This window comes from Triturus cristatus, chromosome 7 (assembly GCF_964204655.1).
Source record: "Triturus cristatus chromosome 7, aTriCri1.1, whole genome shotgun sequence".
Taxonomy (NCBI): Eukaryota; Metazoa; Chordata; class Amphibia; order Caudata; family Salamandridae; genus Triturus; species Triturus cristatus.
The window spans coordinates 416,641,258-416,663,754 of NC_140590.1; positions in this window are offsets into that span (position 1 = coordinate 416,641,258).

The following is a 22,497-nucleotide window of genomic DNA, read 5'->3' on the forward strand; positions in this document are numbered from 1 at the left end:
AAACTTAGAGAGCCTTTTGGGCATGGGTCGATCTTCAGGAGCAGAGGGATCCTAACCCAGGTAGATTGACTGAGGCATTTCGCCAGCACAAGCCTACACCCCGCCTGGAACCCTACCTAGATTTTATCACGAAGCCTAGGGACAGATCACTTTTTATTCAGTTTAGATTCAGTACCCTTCCCCTCCATGACCGTACAAGTAGGTGGAATTCTCCGCACCAGACACCTGTGGATTGCCCAAACTTTCCAGGCGTTATTGAGAATATTTCCTATTTCTTTCCTGTCTGCCCAGCCTATCTAAAACCTAGACTAAAATGGCTTAAACCTGTGTGCCTGCAGCTTGGAACGAGGGACCATTCTGTCGCACTTAGAATCTTTAAGACTGATGTTAATACTACTATAGTGTGCGGGGTGGCCAAATTTCTCGGTTGGGCATGGTTGATCAGGCAGAAGGCTATCTGAATAATTCAAATGGTTCTTAACATTTACAAAGCTGCAAAAGTTTAATATATTTTAAAAATATTTATTGTATCCAAAAGGTTTTTTAACGACTTGTTTTTAAATATTTTTCTCTGAATTGTCTTTTTATGTGTAAATGTGCTTTTATGATATTACATGTCGAAATAAAGCTTTGTTGATTGATTGATTGATTTCTCGAAACAATATTTAAAAAAATTATTTATTGGTGTGAGATTAAACAAAATAGAGCAAATGCACTTCCAATCTTCTTTTATCTCCGAGGAGTAAACATGGATTATCACAGTGCGACACCACCAATACATCCCCGCCAATCTACCTTCCATTCACACTGTGGAAAGAATTTGCTCTAGTCACTGTTAGGAGTAAATATCACATCATTGCAAGGGCACAAGGACCTCGGAAAAGAGATTGTAAATACCCACACATGTGAAAGTTTGAAGATGTTTACAAATTTCCTGGGCATTCCCACCTTGAGACACCCACTCCACAAACTTCCATGTGAGTAAGTTCTTCAATCTTGCACTGTCTAAGACATTTTGATTCTAGTAAAATTATATGTACAACGTAGTTAATTAAGGGTGCTTTCAGCCAGCTCTCTTCATCCATTAGTCTGTTGGTCTGTCATTCACATTTTGCTTCCACGCACTAAAGCAGATGTAGATAAACATATATAATGTGGTCAGCCTACTAGAGCACTGACTAACTTCCCTTTGAGTGACTGCATTTAGCTCTTTCACAAGGAGCACATCTGCACAAAAGATAGTTCCGTACAGTACCAGCGATTTTGTTTTTACTTTATTATCATTTTAGTGTTGCATTTGGGTTTAAAGCCTCATGTGATATTGGGACACTTTCTACAAGCTCTTCATGTTGCTTTTAATGTGAGCATAAGGCACATTCCAGGTTTATCAGTTCATGTCTCATGCTAGTGCTGTTGTAAATTAATTTTATAGTAGCCTTTGTTTTTTTGACTATTGCTATTTCTCAGCATACCAGATTGTGTCTATTTGAAACTGTTCTTTACAAAGTTATCTTATTTTTAGTATGCACACTATGCGGTGCATTTATAACTGGACTCCTGTATGTCATTCTGTTATGTATTTTAATTGAGTACTACATCTATACTTGTAAACCAATTTAATCTGCTTGTATGGTTCTCTAGTTTGCTTTCAGTTCTCTTGTATATCATGCTTATATAGACCTTTAACTCCAAGCAGTCTATTACAATTTCCTGCCTAAAAGGCCCAATTAATATAAAAATAATTTAAAACACCTTCATTTGTGATGTACAAATGATAAGTATTTGCTGAACTCCAATTTCCACACATTGTTGGTATGCTATAATTTTTTTTATCATTAAAGCTTCATGTCAGTGGGACGTTTTTGGCCATTTCAGTGGAAATGTGCTGTCTGGAGAGGAAAGTGCACAACCACATGATGCTTTTGTAATATATTTATTAAAAGTGTGAGTTTTTAAACATGACCTAAGGAACTTCATGAATCGATGATAACGTTATTTTTTAACTAAGAGGCAAGTCAGGGGTCATGTGTATCCTTAAGTGGGCTAGATTTTTATCATACATAGATCAAAAGTTTAGTTTTATTAAATCAAACGAATACGTTTTTGCACAGCAGACGTGCTGAACTCACATATCTGAAGTTGCTCTCATGTGATAATTGAATGCAAAGGAGACACGGCAAAATAAAATATTTACCTAGGATCACCCAATAGGAGACCAGATTGTGTGAAGCGCATTACAGTTAGGTCGAGTAGGTTATTCAGGGCACTCTACCTGCAGGTCTAGTAATAATTTTATGATTTTTTTTGTAGGCCTTTCTCTGTTTTTGTAACACTAGCTGTCTGCCTTCGCAACCCTGTCTGTTTGTCTTTCTATTTGCAACCCCATCTGTGTGTCTGCATTTTCAACCTCATCTGTCTTTTCAGCCCTGTCTTTCCAACTCTATCAACCTATGTAGATACACAACACTGTCTGCCTTTTCAACTCGTCTATCTTCACAACTCTATCGGTCTATCTGTCTTATCTAACAAATCTGTCTGCACAACATTTTCTGTCTGCATAACTCTTAACCATCTATCTAGTTAGGCAAAAACTATATCTATGCACACTGACTATTTGTGCAACACTATCTAGATATGCAACACTATCTGTCTTTGCAGACCTTTGTCTTTTTAACCCTCTCTAATTATTTGTATTAATGATTTATAAAAAAATCTACAAAGGCTCTAAAGAGACTGGCAGCCAACACCAGACAAATTGAAATTTTTTAGGGTCTGATATTAGGCAAGACCTTTTGAATTTAGTACAGTTATGTGAATAACATAGTCATAGAAGTTTTCAGTCCGGTTCTGTACTTTTGTCCATTGCTGTCATTCACGTTTTTCTTCCACCTACTCTATCATGCATTGTGAGGCAACGGGTCAGCTCACTTCAGCCATTAGCTGATTTCACTATGAGCTATTTCTATGGGAAACGTAACTCACAATTAACCAACGCGATGAGTTCCTTTTGCATGTGGAATGTTTTAATTTACGTGATCAGTGCACAATGTTTTGGTGAGTTGCAAAAGTACACCTGCAGAGTACAGGATGGTCCAATTAATCTTATGTTGCAGATAACTGTACGTTTGAAAGCCTTTTAGAGAAGCTTCATTGTGTAGTATGCTGAAAAAGTAATGAGCCATAGATTGTATCCCTATACCTAAACATGATTGGTGTGTTTTATGGAAACCATGTGTCGGTGTAGCAAAGGGTAGAATTATGTGATTTAAGGTGTGATTTAAGGTTGTGTCATTTAAGTTCAGACATACTTTTGTCCACTTTTGAGACTGCTCATAGCAGAGTAGGGTACTCTCTTTATGAGAGAACTGACTTAAGTAACTGTTCCTTTTGGTATGTTGTGTTAATTTGATTTGTATAGCACATTAATCACCTGAGACGGTATGCAGGTGCTTGGTCAGGTGTGTAGGTTTGTGGTCCCCATGGTGATTATACGAAGAGCCAGGTCTCCAGTTTTTTGCAGAGCTGAAGAAGTGAGGTGGATACTCTGTGTTGAGGGAGTTTGTTCCATGTATTGGGTACGATGTAGTTGAATGAGCTCCCTCCAGTTTTGCTTTTGCAGGTGCAGGGAATGTGTACAAGTGAGAGTGAGGCAGAGCATAGGTGTCTGGTGGGTTCTTGAAAGTGTATATGGCTGTTTAGGTATTCTGGTTGTGTGTTGTATAGGGCTTTGTATGTATGTATGATAAGTTTAAATTTAAATTAGCTGAGCTTGTGAATGGGGAAACAGTGAAGCTTCCTGAGGTGTGGTGTGACGTGGGTGCTGCGTGGGTGGTCCTCTATGAGTCTTGCAGCGGTGTTCTGGGTAATCTGGAGTCTGTGTAGGAGTTGTTTGGAGATTCCAGCATAGAGAGTGTTGCTGTAGTCCAGCCTGCTGGTGATGAGTGCTTGCATGATGGTCCGTCCAGTGGTCTGAGGCAACCATTTGAAGATTTTTAGCAGCATCAATCAATCAAAGAAAAATTTATAGTGCTTAGCTGCTTCCCTAGATGCGTCCTGGTGCTCAAAACAGAGATTGATCACTGAAACGTGTACAGTACAAGATGGAATAGTCTTAATCAAAAAGCAAGGCTTTCAAATTGTTCTTGAAGGTTGAAACAGAGGTGACTCTACTAAGACTGACCTGGAGCGCGTTCCATAGCTTGGGTGTCAAAACCATAAAGGATCTCCCTCCGTACCTAGATTTGGTGAATTTTGGGACTTGCAGTAATAAGAGAATATTCGACCTAAGTGATCATATTTGCTTGAATGGATGAAGTCTTCTTCTCAGATAAGGCTCTCACCGAAAAAGCCGTAAATGCAAGGGTAAGGGCTTTGGATTGGATTTGCTTTATGGCAGGCAGCCAATGAAATTGCTTCAGATGAGGCGATATAGACTGCTGATATGGAACTTTTCTAATAAGCCTGGTTGCTTCATTTTGGACCATGTGAAGTCTTTGACTTAAGTGGGCAGGAAGGCACAGATAGACACCATTTGCCTAGTCTAAACGGGAGGTTACCAAAGAGTAGGCCAATGTCATACATGTATCCTCCAGGATCAAATGCAGTAACTTCTTCAGAGATTTCAGTTTAGCAAAGCAGCTTGAGGACACTTGTTTAATTTGAGTGGAAAAAGAGAGGCTTGAATCAAATACTATTCTCAGGTTTCTAGCTGTAGAAGCAGTGGTTGGGGACGTATTCAGCTCCTCAGGCCACCAAAGACTAGGAGTAGGTGGACCACATGGACCAAAGAAAAGAACTTTGTTTTTTTCTTAATTTAATATGAGCAGAGCATCTGCAGTCGAGGTGTTCTTTTATATATTCAGTCACTTTCAATAGGGCAGTTTCAGTACTCATACTTTGTCGGAAGCCAGATTGCGAGTCGCAAAATCGGCCATTGGATTCTAGAAAGGAAGAGATCTTGCCATTTACCAATTTCTCCAAGATTTTTTCTGCTGCTGTTAAAAGAAAAAATGGAACTAAAATTGCTCTAGTTGGCCAGGTCTGCAGTAGGCTTCTTGCATAAGGGCCTGAGAAACCAGTGTTTCCAATCAGAGGAAAAATGGGCAACCTCTAGGGAAGTGATCAGAATTTTATTGACTTAAGACTGGGCGCCAACATTCCCAGCTGAAGCCATATCACCGAACACCTTAGTGAACTTCACTGGCTCCCAGCCAACAAAAGAATCGCCTTCATGCTCCTCACTCACGCCTACAAAGCCCTTCACGACGCTGGACCAGCATACCTGAACCACCGCCTCTCATTCCACATTCCCGCCAGACACCTCTGCTCCACTCAACAAGCCCTTGCCTCCATCCCTCGGATGCACAAGACAAGAACCGGAGGAAATCTGTCTCCTACCTTGCTGCCAAAATATGGAACACCCTGCTCCTCCACCTCAGGCAATCCCTGTCGTTGACCCAATTCAAGAAGGATCTCAAGACCTGGCTCTTCGACTGAATTCAGACGGGTCAGTAGTCACTCCCTTCCTCTTCCCCCCAGCGCCTTGGGACCCTCACAAGTGAGTAGCCGCGATATACAAAACCTTGATTGATTGATTGAACGAACACCAGTTTGATTTATAGAGGTGATCAACTGTAAGATTCAAGGTGAGCATGGATCTCCTGGGGATCTTGATTTACATTTTTCAAGGTTTTTCAGAGAAACGTCCTTCGAAATTGTAAGAAAATTAGAGACTAGAGGACTTGGTTCTAGCCCTGAGTCTACTGGCATCTCCGGTTTTATGCTTGTGGGAAAGGTTGCATAAATTGTCCGAATTTTATCATGAAATAATAATGGTAGATCATCACAAAGTTCACATAAAGGACTGATTATACTATTAACCACCTCAGGAGCTAGGAAAGATTGAACAGTTTTTTTATATGTAACATGATGTATTTGAAGCTGCCAAGATTCAAGAGCAAAAATACTCCCTCTGTACTATACAGAAGATTTGTGAAAATTTCTCTAAGCTTCTTTGTATTGTGACTTAGCCTTCAACGGTAGAATGTTCTCCAAAATTGCTGGAAATTTTGCACCGGCTCTTCTCTTCCCTTAACGTGGAAGAGAACCACAGAGCTGAGGACTTGGTCCTCTTTGCTTCCTGAGGATTTAATGGAGCCACTGCGTAGGATGTGGAAGCAGGAGGTGCAAATTGCATTGACCTGAGCTGTCATGTTGGGCTTCTTGTCTAGGATGATGCCTAGATATGTTGTGTGATCTGTGGATGTTTGTACCAGCTACAACTACCACCAGGTAGAGTCCCATGGGGAGACCTTGTTGCAGAAAACCAGTACTTGCATCTTGCCGGAGTTGAACTGCAGGCAGTTGCTTCTCATCCAGTTTGCTACTATGGGTATGCAGTTGATGAAGTTGGTTCTGGCTGTGGTTGTTTTTTCCATAAAGTAGAGGATGAGTTTGGTGTTATCAGCGTAGGAGACAATGGTGATGTCTTGTGATCAGATGATGTTGGCTAGCAGTGTCATGTATATGTTGAAAAAGGTGGGGCTGAGGGACAACCCCTGTGGGACTCCGCATATCAACTTCTTGGTCTCTGATGTGAAGGGTGGTAGCCTGACCCTTTGGGTTCTTCCTGTGAGAAAGGAACAGATCCCTTTGAGAGGGGATCCTTGTATGCTAATCTTGTGGAGTCTTGTAATGAGGGTGTTATGGGAGACTGCATTAAAGGCTGCAGAAAGGTTGAGGAGGATGAGGGCTGCTGTTTCTCCTCATTCCAGGATGATTTGAATGTCATCAGCGGTCACAATGAGTGGTGTGTGGGTCATGTGGTTCTTTCTGAATCTTGATTGTGTGTGGTCTAAAAGATGGGGAAGTTCAAGGTGGATTGTGAGCTGCTTGCTGATGGCCTTCTCAATCACTTTGGCTGGATAGGGAAGCAGGGAGATGGGTTGGATGTTGCTCAGTTGATTCAGGCTGGCTGTGGGCTTCTTGAGGAGGACACTGATTTTTTTGCAAGTTTCCGAGAAAGTGGTGGATGTGATGGACGTATTACTGATGTGGGTCAGGGTGGTTCCTACTTGTGATGTATCCAGGTTGTAGATGTGGTGGGGGCATGGGTCCTTTGGGGCCCCAAAGTGGATGGTTGGCATGATTGCCTCTGTGTCATTTCTAGTGAGGGTTGTCTATTCGTTCATGTGGCTGTTATGGTTGTTTGTGGGTGGGTTAGCAACGAGTACTCTGGAATTGGGTTGATATGGAAAGTTGCTGCGGAAAGTTGCTATAGATATTTGTGATTTTTCTGTGGAAAAAGTTGGCTAGGTTGTTGCAGAGTTGCTGTGAGGCAGTGATAGTGGGGACAGCAGCTGAGGGTGAGATGACCTCCTTAATGATCAAAAAGATCTCCTTGCAACTGTTCGAGCTTCCTTAGATGTGGTCCACTAGTGTGTTTTTTGGTGTCTTATTTCCTAGTGATAGTGCCTGAGTGCAAGCTTGTAGGTAGTTCTGTCAGTGGTGTCATGGCTGACTTTCCATTTCCTTTCTAGCTCTTTGCAGTGTCCTTGTTTGGTGTAGGAAGTCTTCTGTGTACCATCTGTTCTGCTTGTATGATCTACTATGCGTGTTGGGTTTGATGGATGGGAGGAAGTCCACGCAGTTCTTGATCCAGTCGTTGATGTTCTTGTCGAGATTGTTTGTGGGGCTAGGTTGATCCGGTGATGGGGGTGCTGAGTCAATCTGCTTCTGTGATTTTGCCCCAGCTGCGGCTTGGTAAAGCTAAACCTGGTAGGGGTGCTGACTTGAGGTGTGTTGACTTCGAAGTGGATGATACAATGGTGGTCCATATGAGCGGTGTGGTGGAGTTGTATGTGATGCTGTCGCTTGTGGTAAAAATGGGGTCCAGTGTGTATCCTGCAGTGTGTGTTGGTTCTTGGTGAGTCCAATGTTGCCCAAGCTTTCGAGCAGTGCTGTGAAGCAGGGGTCGTTTCGGTCTTCAAGATGAAAGTTGAGATCACAGAGGAGAATGTAGTCTCTACAGGCAATGGTGAGTGAAGCAGTGAAGTTGATAATGCAGTTGGTAAAGGCGAATCATGGTCCAGGTGATCGGTAGGTGAGGGTTCCATTCAGAATTAAGTTTTCTGAGATTTGCAGATTGAAGTGCAGGCGCTCCATGAATGGGATGGCGTTGTCTGTGACTGTTGCGCATTTGGTGGATTCCTTGTAGATGATAGCGAGTGCTCCTCCTTGCTTGTGAAGGTGGCCCTGTTGAGCGATCTTGTTGCCCACTGGGATTGCTGTGGTGATGTCAGGAACCGATAAAGGGTTGAGCCAGATCTCGGTGATAAAGAGTATGTTGGGTGAGTCGCTACTCAGCAGGTCCCATATTTCGGTTATATGCTTGCTGAGTGGTTGTGTGCTGAGAAGCATGCATGCGAGTGAGTGGGTGTTGATGTGGCATGTGGTGAATGGGTTGGGATATAGGCGTTAGTGCTTTTGTGACTTGTGTTGGAAGACGGTGTTGAGGGTGTTGTTAGTATTTGGGTTGGGGTGTGGGGTTGTGTGCGCATTCATGTTACAACTGCCATTAAGTAGGTCCGGGGAAGGGGAGAAGTGCAGGGTTCTGTCATGTAATTTTTTGTGCTGATGAGAAAACAAAGTCCTCTTGGTTGGCTTCTCCTTTCTCCCTTCTTCTGGTTGCTGGTGACCTTAACTGCTCATTTGAGCCCCTTGCAGCAGACGACATCCTAGGAACCTATGATGAGGATGTTAGATGAGGCATTCCAATAATTGTCACTTAACCCAGTGAAGAGATGGTCATCGGTTGTTATCCAAATAAATGCTTTATTGCTAGAATTCGGGTTAAGAGCTGTCAATGGGCGCACGATTTCTGATGCAATGGGAGCTAATACTTTCATTAGGGTCTCCTGCCAAAGTAGAATTGACTATATATTGGTTGACAGGAGGGCATGGAAATTTGTTGTAGATATGGTCATCATACCAACGATAAATAGTGATCATAACCCCTTGTCCCTTAAAATGCTGGAAATGTGGCATAGGAAGGAGCATACCCCTACTTCTGGAATGCGAATGCTGTCCAAGACAGTCTTACCTTCTAACTGCAATAGGTTCCTTAAATGGCCTAAGTTTAATTTGAGTGATCTAAAACTAAACACCCTTGAAGAAATTCTTGCTGATCAGACTCTTAGGCTTTCCGCAGCTTGCAGGGATAGGGTTGGCCCAGCTGCTGCAGTAAAAGTTTATGTGGAAACTATAGATTCGATCGGCACTTTGTTTCTTGATCACAGTAAAAAGCGTCAGAAGAGTGTTAAGCCAGAACAGAAGTGGTTTAATAGGAACTGCAGATCAAAAAAAGACAGCCTGGTCCTTGCTATTAAATCTAATAATCCGGGTGAGGTCAGGCTGGCAAGATTGCAATATAGGCAGGCGCTTGCAGCCGCAAAGAAGGAATGGGAAGAGCTGCGCTGGGATAGTTTAAAAAATGCGAGCCACTCAAAGAACGGCGAGCTCTTCTGGTCTATAGCGAGAAGATTTAACAGCTGCGAACCGGACCAAATTCCCAACTATATAACGGATAGGGAATGGTTCGAGCATTTCAGTAAGCTTTATGTAGGGGATGAGCAAACGGGTGATCTATGGCCCCGAGCTGGGATCACAGTTACTGATTCTGATCAGGCTTCATTTACCAGGATAAAGAAAGAAGAGGTCGAAGCAGCCATTAACAAGATTGTACCCGCCAAGGCTCCGGGGCAGGATGGTATTCCGGGTGATTTATTCAAAGCCAATACTCAGGGATGGGCCTCCTATTTTGTCTTTTTTATTAATGCTTTGTTGGAAGGCTCGCCGGTACCGAACTCCTGGAAGGGAGCTGAAGTAATCCCCATTTACAAGAGGGGCCCAAAGGGGGACCCAGCCAACTATCGTCAAATTAGCCTTATTGATTCTGGACAGAAGTTGGTTGGCAGGGTCCTCCTGGAGAGGATCCACTCTTGGGTGGATGACAATGACGCTATTTCAAAATTTCAGGCGGGCTTTAGAACTTGTATAAGCACGATCGACCAGGTATTTAGGCTGATGCTCCTATACTTGAAGGTGGTCACTATTGGCAAGAGTGGCCTTTATTTGGCGTTTATCGACCTCAAGACCGCCTTTGATCTGCTTCCCCGTGATCGCTTGTGGTTGACCCTGGAGGAGATGGGGATTCCTTCACATATTCTGAATCTTTTGATTCGGATGCACGAAGGTAACTATGCTCGCATTAAATGGGGGTCCCAGAAGCAAAAAAACGATAAAATCCCGGTGAACAGAGGGGTTCGCCAGGGCTGTGTATTGGCTCCTACACTTTTCACACTTTTTGTGAATGGTGTAGTTTCCTTCCTTCTTGAATGCAATGCCGATGTACCTGTCCTGGCGGGTGATAAAGTCCCAGCATTACTTTTTGCGGACGATACGCTTCTAATATCGAAAACACCAGCAGGATTGCAGAAGCTATTGGATCAATTCTCTTTGTTTTGCAAGCTGAAGGGCCTTGCCATCAATACCTCTAAAACCAAACTCCTCTATTGTAACGCGAGCAGATCAGCCAGATCCACCCTGACTCTCGATGGGAAGCCATTGGAGTGTGTCAGAGAGTTTGACTACCTGGGGATCAGAATCTCTGACAAACTCAAATGGCAGCCTCATATTGATAAGATGGTGTTAAATCATAGGCGGGTAGTAGGAGCTTTAGGGAGGGAATTTCGTGCGTGCACCACCAAACCCGTTGCTCCAGCTTTGGAAATATACGTTGCCAAAGCTGTAGGCTGTGCCCTCTATGGCGCAGAACTATGGGGTTTTGGTTGTGTAGATGCACTTGTCACTGGCGAAAACAAGTTCTTTAGGGAGCTTGTATGGCTCCCAAGGGGCACTCCAACCAAGCCACTATTGAGTGATTTGGGCCGGCGATTCATTGAAGACCTAGTCACCCTGCGTCCTCTTTTAAATTGGGCGCGGTTATGGCGTACCCCTGAGCTCTCTAGATATGCTGATGGCCTAAGAGAGGTTATGACCCTTCAAGGAGCCCATAAAATAGGCTGGCTAGCTAACATAAAGAAGCTTTTGGTGGCAACAGGCCTCACAACTGCTTGGGAGCCTGGGGCACTGTTAGCAAAGGAAGAAACTTAGAGAGCCTTTTGGGCATGGGTCGATCTTCAGGAGCAGAGGGATCCTAACCCAGGTAGATTGACTGAGGCATTTCGCCAGCACAAGCCTACACCCCGCCTGGAACCCTACCTAGATTTTATCACGAAGCCTAGGGACAGATCACTTTTTATTCAGTTTAGATTCAGTACCCTTCCCCTCCATGACCATACAAGTAGGTGGAATTCTCTGCACCAGACACCTGTGGATTGCCCAAACTTTCCAGGCGTTATTGAGAATATTTCCCATTTCTTTCCTGTCTGCCCAGCCTATCTAAAACCTAGACTAAAATGGCTTAAACCTGTGTGCCTGCAGCTTGGAACGAGGGACCATTCTGTCGCACTTAGAATCTTTAAGACTGATGTTAATACTACTATAGTGTGCGGGGTGGCCAAATTTCTCGGTTGGGCATGGTTGATCAGGCAGAAGGCTATCTGAATAATTCAAATGGTTCTTAACATTTACAAAGCTGCAAAAGTTTAATATATTTTAAAAATATTTATTGTATCCAAAAGGTTTTTTAACGACTTGTTTTTAAATATTTTTCTCTGAATTGTCTTTTTATGTGTAAATGTGCTTTTATGATATTACATGTCGAAATAAAGCTTTGTTGATTGATTGATTGATTTCTCGAAACAATATTTAAAAAAATGATTTATTGGTGTGAGATTAAACAAAATAGAGCAAATGCACTTCCAATCTTCTTTTATCTCCGAGGAGTAAACATGGATTATCACAGTGCGACACCACCAATACATCCCCGCCAATCTACCTTCCATTCACACTGTGGAAAGAATTTGCTCTAGTCACTGTTAGGAGTAAATATCACATCATTGCAAGGGCACAAGGACCTCGGAAAAGAGATTGTAAATACCCACACATGTGAAAGTTTGAAGATGTTTACAAATTTCCTGGGCATTCCCACCTTGAGACACCCACTCCACAAACTTCCATGTGAGTAAGTTCTTCAATCTTGCACTGTCTAAGACATTTTGATTCTAGTAAAATTATATGTACAACGTAGTTAATTAAGGGTGCTTTCAGCCAGCTCTCTTCATCCATTAGTCTGTTGGTCTGTCATTCACATTTTGCTTCCACGCACTAAAGCATATGTAGATAAACATATATAATGTGGTCAGCCTACTAGAGCACTGACTAACTTCCCTTTGAGTGACTGCATTTAGCTCTTTCACAAGGAGCACATCTGCACAAAAGATAGTTCCGTACAGTACCAGCGATTTTGTTTTTACTTTATTATCATTTTAGTGTTGCATTTGGGTTTAAAGCCTCATGTGATATTGGGACACTTTCTACAAGCTCTTCATGTTGCTTTTAATGTGAGCATAAGGCACATTCCAGGTTTATCAGTTCATGTCTCATGCTAGTGCTGTTGTAAATTAATTTTATAGTAGCCTTTGTTTTTTTGACTATTGCTATTTCTCAGCATACCAGATTGTGTCTATTTGAAACTGTTCTTTACAAAGTTATCTTATTTTTAGTATGCACACTATGCGGTGCATTTATAACTGGACTCCTGTATGTCATTCTGTTATGTATTTTAATTGAGTACTACATCTATACTTGTAAACCAATTTAATCTGCTTGTATGGTTCTCTAGTTTGCTTTCAGTTCTCTTGTATATCATGCTTATATAGACCTTTAACTATTATATTAGTAATTGAAGCCAAGCAGTCTATTCCAATTTCCTGCCTAAAAGGCCCAATTAATATAAAAATAATTTAAAACACCTTCATTTGTGATGTACAAATGATAAGTATTTGCTGAACTCCAATTTCCACACATTGTTGGTATGCTATAATTTTTTTTATCATTAAAGCTTCATGTCAGTGGGACGTTTTTGGCCGTTTCAGTGGAAATGTGCTGTCTGGAGAGGAAAGTGCACAACCACATGATGCTTTTGTAATATATTTATTAAAAGTGTGAGTTTTTAAACATGACCTAAGGAACTTCATGACTCGATGATAACGTTATTTTTTAACTAAGAGGCAAGTCAGGGGTCATGTGTATCCTTAAGTGGGCTAGATTTTTATCATACATAGATCAAAAGTTTAGTTTATTAAATCAAACGAATACGTTTTTGCACAGCAGACGTGCTGAACTCACATATCTGAAGTTGCTCTCATGTGATAATTGAATGCAAAGGAGACACGGCAAAATAAAATATTTACCTAGGATCACCAAATAGGAGACCAGATTGTGTGAAGCGCATTACAGTTAGGTCGAGTAGGTTATTCAGGGCACTCTACCTGCAGGTCTAGTAATAATTTTATGATTTTTTTTGTAGGCCTTTCTCTGTTTTTGTAACACTAGCTGTCTGCCTTCGCACCCCTGTCTGTTTGTCTTTCTATTTGCAACCCCATCTGTGTGTCTGCATTTTCATCCTCATCTGTCTTTTCAGCCCTGTCTTTCCAACTCTATCAACCTATGTAGATACACAACACTGTCTGCCTTTTCAACTCGTCTATCTTCACAACTCTATCGGTCTATCTGTCTTATCTAACAAATCTGTCTGCACAACATTTTCTGTCTGCATAACTCTTAACCATCTATCTAGTTAGGCAAAAACTATATCTATGCACACTGACTATTTGTGCAACACTATCTAGATATGCAACACTATCTGTCTTTGCAGACCTTTGTCTTTTTAACCCTCTCTAATTATTTGTATTAATGATTTATAAAAAAATCTACAAAGGCTCTAAAGAGACTGGCAGCCAACACCAGACAAATTGAAATTTTTTAGGGTCTGATATTAGGCAAGACCTTTTGAATTTAGTACAGTTTTGTGAATAACATAGTCATAGAAGTTTTCAGTCCGGTTCTGTACTTTTGTCCATTGCTGTCATTCACGTTTTTCTTCCACCTACTCTATCATGCATTGTGAGGCAACGGGTCAGCTCACTTCAGCCATTAGCTGATTTCACTATGAGCTATTTCTATGGGAAACGTAACTCACAATTAACCAACGCGATGAGTTCCTTTTGCATGTGGAATGTTTTAATTTACGTGATCAGTGCACAATGTTTTGGTGAGTTGCAAAAGTACACCTGTAGAGTACAGGATGGTCCAATTAATCTTATGTTGCAGATAACTGTACGTTTGAAAGCCTTTTAGAGAAGCTTCATTGTGTAGTATGCTGAAAAAGTAATGAGCCATAGATTGTATCCCTATACCTAAACATGATTGGTGTGTTTTATGGAAACCATGTGTCGGTGTAGCAAAGGGTAGAATTATGTGATTTAAGGTGTGATTTAAGGTTGTGTCATTTAAGTTCAGACATACTTTTGTCCACTTTTGAGACTGCTCATAGCAGAGTAGGGTACTCTCTTTATGAGAGAACTGACTTAAGTAACTGTTCCTTTTGTTATGTTGTGTTAATTTGATTTGTATAGCACATTAATCACCTGAGACGGTATGCAGGTGCTTGGTCAGGTGTGTAGGTTTGTGGTCCCCATGGTGATTATACGAAGAGCCAGGTCTCCAGTTTTTTGCAGAGCTGAAGAAGTGAGGAGGATACTCTGTGTTGAGGGAGTTTGTTCCATGTATTGGGTACGATGTAGTTGAATGAGCTCCCTCCAGTTTTGCTTTTGCAGGTGCAGGGAATGTGTACAAGTGAGAGTGAGGCAGAGCATAGGTGTCTGGTGGGTTCTTGAAAGTGTATATGGCTGTTTAGGTATTCTGGTTGTGTGTTGTATAGGGCTTTGTATGTATGTATGATAAGTTTAAATTTAAATTAGCTGAGCTTGTGAATGGGGAAACAGTGAAGCTTCCTGAGGTGTGGTGTGACGTGGGTGCTGCGTGGGTGGTCCTCTATGAGTCTTGCAGCGGTGTTCTGGGTAATCTGGAGTCTGTGTAGGAGTTGTTTGGAGATTCCAGCATAGAGAGTGTTGCTGTAGTCCAGCCTGCTGGTGATGAGTGCTTGCATGATGGTCCGTCCAGTGGTCTGAGGCAACCATTTGAAGATTTTTAGCAGCATCAATCAATCAAAGAAAAATTTATAGTGCTTAGCTGCTTCCCTAGATGCGTCCTGGTGCTCAAAACAGAGATTGATCACTGAAACGTGTACAGTACAAGATGGAATAGTCTTAATCAAAAAGCAAGGCTTTCAAATCGTTCTTGAAGGTTGAAACAGAGGTGACTCTACTAAGACTGACCTGGAGCGCGTTCCATAGCTTGGGTGTCAAAACCATAAAGGATCTCCCTCCGTACCTAGATTTGGTGAATTTTGGGACTTGCAGTAATAAGAGAATATTCGACCTAAGTGATCATATTTGCTTGAATGGATGAAGTCTTCTTCTCAGATAAGGCTCTCACAGAAAAAGCCGTAAATGCTAGGGTAAGGGCTTTGGATTGGATTTGCTTTATGGCAGGCAGCCAATGAAATTGCTTCAGATGAGGCGATATAGACTGCTGATATGGAACTTTTCTAATAAGCCTGGTTGCTTCATTTTGGACCATGTGAAGTCTTTGACTTAAGTGGGCAGGAAGGCACAGATAGACACCATTTGCCTAGTCTAAACGGGAGGTTACCAAAGAGTAGGCCAATGTCATACATGTATCCTCCAGGATCAAATGCAGTAACTTCTTCAGAGATTTCAGTTTAGCAAAGCAGCTTGAGGACACTTGTTTAATTTGAGTGGAAAAAGAGAGGCTTGAATCAAATACTATTCTCAGGTTTCTAGCTGTAGAAGCAGTGGTTGGGGACGTATTCAGCTCCTCAGGCCACCAAAGACTAGGAGTAGGTGGACCACATGGACCAAAGAAAAGAACTTTGTTTTTTTCTTAATTTAATATGAGCAGAGCATCTGCAGTCGAGGTGTTCTTTTATATATTCAGTCACTTTCAATAGGGCAGTTTCAGTACTCATACTTTGTCGGAAGCCAGATTGCGAGTCGCAAAATCGGCCATTGGATTCTAGAAAGGAAGAGATCTTGCCATTTACCAATTTCTCCAAGATTTTTTCTGCTGCTGTTAAAAGAAAAAATGGGACTAAAATTGCTCTAGTTGGCCAGGTCTGCAGTAGGCTTCTTGCATAAGGGCCTGAGAAACCAGTGTTTCCAATCAGAGGAAAAATGGGCAACCTCTAGGGAAGTGATCAGAATTTTATTGACTTAAGACTGGGCGCCAACATTCCCAGCTGAAGCCATATCACCGAACACCTTAGTGAACTTCACTGGCTCCCAGCCAACAAAAGAATCGCCTTCATGCTCCTCACTCACGCCTACAAAGCCCTTCACGACGCTGGACCAGCATACCTGAACCACCGCCTCTCATTCCACATTCCCGCCAGACACCTCTGCTCCACTCAACAAGCCCTTGCCTCCATCCCTCGGATGCACAAGACAAGAACCGGAGGAAATCTGTCTCCTACCTTGCTGCCAAAATATGGAACACCCTGCTCCTCCACCTCAGGCAATCCCTGTCGTTGACCCAATTCAAGAAGGATCTCAAGACCTGGCTCTTCGACTGAATTCAGACGGGTCAATAGTCACTCCCTTCCTCTTCCCCCCAGCGCCTTGGGACCCTCACAAGTGAGTAGCCGCGATATACAAAACCTTGATTGATTGATTGAACGAACACCAGTTTGATTTATAGAGGTGATCAACTGTAAGATTCAAGGTGAGCATGGATCTCCTGGGGATCTTGATTTACATTTTTCAAGGTTTTTCAGAGAAACGTCCTTCGAAATTGTAAGAAAATTAGAGACTAGAGGACTTGGTTCTAGCCCTGAGTCTACTGGCATCTCCGGTTTTATGCTTGTGGGAAAGGTTGCATAAATTGTCCGAATTTTATCATGAAATAATAATGGTAGATCATCACAAAGTTCACATAAAGGACTGATTATACTATTAACCACCTCAGGAGCTAGGAAAGATTGAACAGTTTTTTTATATGTAACATGAAGTATTTGAAGCTGCCAAGATTCAAGAGCAAAAATACTCCCTCTGTACTATACAGAAGATTTGTGAAAATTTCTCTAAGCTTCTTTGTATTGTGACTTAGCCTTCAACGGTAGAATGTTCTCCAAAATTGCTGGAAATTTTGCACCGGCTCTTCTCTTCCCTTAACGTGGAAGAGAACCACAGAGCTGAGGACTTGGTCCTCTTTGCTTCCTGAGGATTTAATGGAGCCACTGCGTAGGATGTGGAAGCAGGAGGTGCAAATTGCATTGACCTGAGCTGTCATGTTGGGCTTCTTGTCTAGGATGATGCCTAGATATGTTGTGTGATCTGTGGATGTTTGTACCAGCTACAACTACCACCAGGTAGAGTCCCATGGGGAGACCTTGTTGCAGAAAACCAGTACTTCCATCTTGCCGGAGTTGAACTGCAGGCAGTTGCTTCTCATCCAGTTTGCTACTATGGGTATGCAGTTGATGAAGTTGGTTCTGGCTGTGGTTGTTTTTTCCATAAAGTAGAGGATGAGTTTGGTGTTATCAGCGTAGGAGACAATGGTGATGTCTTGTGATCAGATGATGTTGGCTAGCAGTGTCATGTATATGTTGAAAAAGGTGGGGCTGAGGGACAACCCCTGTGGGACTCCGCATATCAACTTCTTGGTCTCTGATGTGAAGGGTGGTAGCCTGACCCTTTGGGTTCTTCCTGTGAGAAAGGAACAGATCCCTTTGAGAGGGGATCCTTGTATGCTAATCTTGTGGAGTCTTGTAATGAGGGTGTTATGGGAGACTGCATTAAAGGCTGCAGAAAGGTTGAGGAGGATGAGGGCTGCTGTTTCTCCTCATTCCAGGATGATTTGAATGTCATCAGCGGTCACAATGAGTGGTGTGTGGGTCCTGTGGTTCTTTCTGAATCTTGATTGTGTGTGGTCTAAAAGATGGGGAAGTTCAAGGTGGATTGTGAGCTGCTTGCTGATGGCCTTCTCAATCACTTTGGCTGGATAGGGAAGCAGGGAGATGGGTTGGATGTTGCTCAGTTGATTCAGGCTGGCTGTGGGCTTCTTGAGGAGGACACTGATTTTTTTGCAAGTTTCCGAGAAAGTGGTGGATGTGATGGACGTATTACTGATGTGGGTCAGGGTGGTTCCTACTTGTGATGTATCCAGGTTGTAGATGTGGTGGGGGCATGGGTCCTTTGGGGCCCCAAAGTGGATGGTTGGCATGATTGCCTCTGTGTCATTTCTAGTGAGGGTTGTCTATTCGTTCATGTGGCTGTTATGGTTGTTTGTGGGTGGGTTAGCAACGAGTACTCTGGAATTGGGTTGATATGGAAAGTTGCTGCGGAAAGTTGCTATAGATATTTGTGATTTTTCTGTGGAAAAAGTTGGCTAGGTTGTTGCAGAGTTGCTGTGAGGCAGTGATAGTGGGGACAGCAGCTGAGGGTGAGATGACCTCCTTAATGATCAAAAAGATCTCCTTGCAACTGTTCGAGCTTCCTTAGATGTGGTCCACTAGTGTGTTTTTTGGTGTCTTATTTCCTAGTGATAGTGCCTGAGTGCAAGCTTGTAGGTAGTTCTGTCAGTGGTGTCATGGCTGACTTTCCATTTCCTTTCTAGCTCTTTGCAGTGTCCTTGTTTGGTGTAGGAAGTCTTCTGTGTACCATCTGTTCTGCTTGTATGATCTACTATGCGTGTTGGGTTTGATGGATGGGAGGAAGTCCACGCAGTTCTTGATCCAGTCGTTGATGTTCTTGTCGAGATTGTTTGTGGGGCTAGGTTGATCCGGTGATGGGGGTGCTGAGTCAATCTGCTTCTGTGATTTTGCCCCAGCTGCGGCTTGGTAAAGCTAAACCTGGTAGGGGTGCTGACTTGAGGTGTGTTGACTTCGAAGTGGATGATACAATGGTGGTCCATATGAGCGGTGTGGTGGAGTTGTATGTGATGCTGTCGCTTGTGGTAAAAATGGGGTCCAGTGTGTATCCTGCAGTGTGTGTTGGTTCTTGGTGAGTCCAATGTTGCCCAAGCTTTCGAGCAGTGCTGTGAAGCAGGGGTCGTTTCGGTCTTCAAGATGAAAGTTGAGATCACAGAGGAGAATGTAGTCTCTACAGGCAATGGTGAGTGAAGCAGTGAAGTTGATAATGCAGTTGGTAAAGGCGAATCATGGTCCAGGTGATCGGTAGGTGAGGGTTCCATTCAGAATTAAGTTTTCTGAGATTTGCAGATTGAAGTGCAGGCGCTCCATGAATGGGATGGCGTTGTCTGTGACTGTTGCGCATTTGGTGGATTCCTTGTAGATGATAGCGAGTGCTCCTCCTTGCTTGAGAAGGTGGCCCTGTTGAGCGATCTTGTTGCCCACTGGGATTGCTGTGGTGATGTCAGGAACCGATAAAGGGTTGAGCCAGATCTCGGTGATAAAGAGTATGTTGGGTGAGTCGCTACTCAGCAGGTCCCATATTTCGGTTATATGCTTGCTGAGTGGTTGTGTGCTGAGAAGCATGCATGCGAGTGAGTGGGTGTTGATGTGGCATGTGGTGAATGGGTGGGGATATAGGCGTTAGTGCTTTTGTGACTTGTGTTGGAAGACGGTGTTGAGGGTGTTGTTAGTATTTGGGTTGGGGTGTGGGGTTGTGTGCGCATTCATGTTACAACTGCCATTAAGTAGGTCCGGGGAAGGGGAGAAGTGCAGGGTTCTGTCATGTAATTTTTTGTGCTGATGAGAAAACAAAGTCCTCTTGGTTGGCTTCTCCTTTTGATTACGGTTTTGGCAGGAAAACCATGATCGGGAATTCAGTGATGTCCCTTTCTGTGTAGGTCAACGATGGGCGATCCAGTGATGACACTTCCGCTGTTGATGGGAGAAGGAAAATGAAGTCCTCTTGCTTGGCTTCTTTTTTAAAATTAAGAGGCGACTTTATAAGAGTTTGTCTTTTTACTTGTATGACATTAATTTGAAGTTCAAAGGGCCCGATTCACAAAAGTAATCTGAGACAAAATCCTAAATTTACGACTTTCAGTATTCACAAAGGGCATTTAGGAGTAGTAAAGTTAGGATTTTGTCTCCGTTAAACTTAAGTTTTTTCTTAAGTTAAACTTGAGACCAAAACTTAGGTTTAACTGAGACAAAATCCTAACTTTACAACTCCTAAATGCCCTTTGTGAATACCGAAAGTCGTAAAGTTAGGATTTTGTCTTAGATTACTTTTGTGAATCGGGCCCATAGTTACAAATGCATTCATTTGTTGATAACTGATTGACCCTAATCTGAGGATTTTTGAATTTTAAACCTTTTTTTATCTTTAATATACCTGTATGGTTTGAAATCTTAGCCAAGAAAAGCTCTTACAGCCTCATGCTTATCTAGTGTCCACAACTGCAAGTCCTTTTTTAGGTCTCGCCTGAGCCAGCGCTTTAGCGCTGCTCTGGCGAGAGCTATAGAAAACGGAGATTTGGAAGTGCAAACGAGTGCTTTTCAGGCCCCCAACTACAGTGCATGTGCGCCGGGCGCGTGCACCATTTGGCAGCCTGCGTGTACATTTCGCGGGCGCTTTGATGTTCTCAGTGAGCTGCGCGGCCACTGAGAACATCAAAGCGCCCGCGAAAGTGCTCACCATATGCCAGCCTCCCCTGTGTTGGAGCTTTAAACAACTATAGGGACATCCTGTGTGACTGCAGTTAAATAACAGTCTATTTGGCAAGCTTTTGAGTCCTGCTGAAGCATTCAAATGCCAAGAAATCTTAGTGCACTGGTCCTCCTATTCAGGCCTGGACTCGTTTCAGTTTACACTTCGCTCAGTTCATTGCTTCCACACAGGCTGCATTGGTCCATTTTAAAGATGCCTGCTCTGAAATGTACGTGTGGTTTGTGCTTGGACGTTCTCCGTTATTACTTCAGCTTTAAAATGGTTGGCTGCTGTTCTTCTTTCTTTTCCATGCAGTGTTCCAGTCTCTGCAGCCATTAGACTGTATGTCCTGCAGCACAGGGAACACAGCAGTTTTCTCTTGCGTGGTTATGAGGTTTTCTGCCTCTGCCCTCTTTCAAGGTTACCTGACCTGGTAGCGCATTGAAGAGTACATACAGCACACAAGTCCAACGCCCTAGGACGGTTTTCGATTAAAGCCATCTGATTTATAGAAAGTTCCTTTTCAATTATCAAACTACCTTTCTTTTTCCTTTCGTACCTCAGAACTGATCATAAAGCTTCTCTTATGACTTTTAGTATATATGCATTCAGTATATATGAAATTTTAATGATCTAAAATGACGAAACTTACAATATCAATTTCTGAAGATTTTCTTAAGCAAAAGCAAGAAGACCAACAAAAGGATTTAGAAATGCAGATGTGCCTTAACCATGTGTACCTCTGATGTCAAGAAAATCCTGTGCTTGAATGGAGCAAATGCTGAGATTCTTGTACTTCCATCCCCTTTGAGCAGCCACAGACCCATGGAAGCCCACTCTGTACACCTACAAAGAAACCAGCATTTGGCTGCCAACTTCTTGGTTTTCCCAATTGTTGTTTTCTTATTTCTTTTTGTAAACATTTACTACAAAAACAATTTTGTGTCTTCAAAAAGCACAATAAAACAAGTGGCTAAGCTATATGTCTGCGCAAACTAGTGTGTTCCTATTTTTAAAAGTGAAAAAAAGTCTTTATACACGGTGTTCCAAGGAGATGAAATGGCCATCACACTCCAACACAGGGAAGCATCGCTCCCCACAATAATGTATAATACTCCAGAGCTCCGTAGTGTGAATTAACAAAGAATTCAAATTCATTCCAAATATAGTCCTTATAATTATCTTTATTTTCGTCTTCTTTTAGGCATCCAACAAACGTTTCAATTCTGTAGCCAACACGTGTTTTGTAATTAAGGTGCATCAACCAATGATTTCCTCAGGGCTACAACAATAAATTAACAAGCATTGGCATAGCCAATAGGTCTCGCTTTTGGGACCTTATAAGTATTTAGTTATGTAACTGTTGCATAGTTAAACACTTATAAGGTCCCAAAAGCGAGACCTATTGGCTATGCCAATGCTTGTTCTTTCATTCTACCAAATGGCAGTATATTTTTTCTTATCCACAAAATTGTGTACTTGCATAAATAATATTCCAAACACAGAATCTTTCACATATCTAATTGTCCTTGCAGTTGCTATCTTGTCTGCCACATATACATGTTTACATTGCATCACTTTTGCAGTAAAGAGGAAAAGTCAGTGTGCGAATAAACAAGTGAGAGTAAGTTATATAGCGAGAGAGACAGAGAGAAGTGGGCGAGTGAGCTTAAGAGAGACAACAGGAGTGATTGCCCAAGTTACTTACCAGTATTCTTCATTATCCTTCGCCCAAAGACCTAGTCATAGTCATTTACTTGCGAGGTGAACCCAC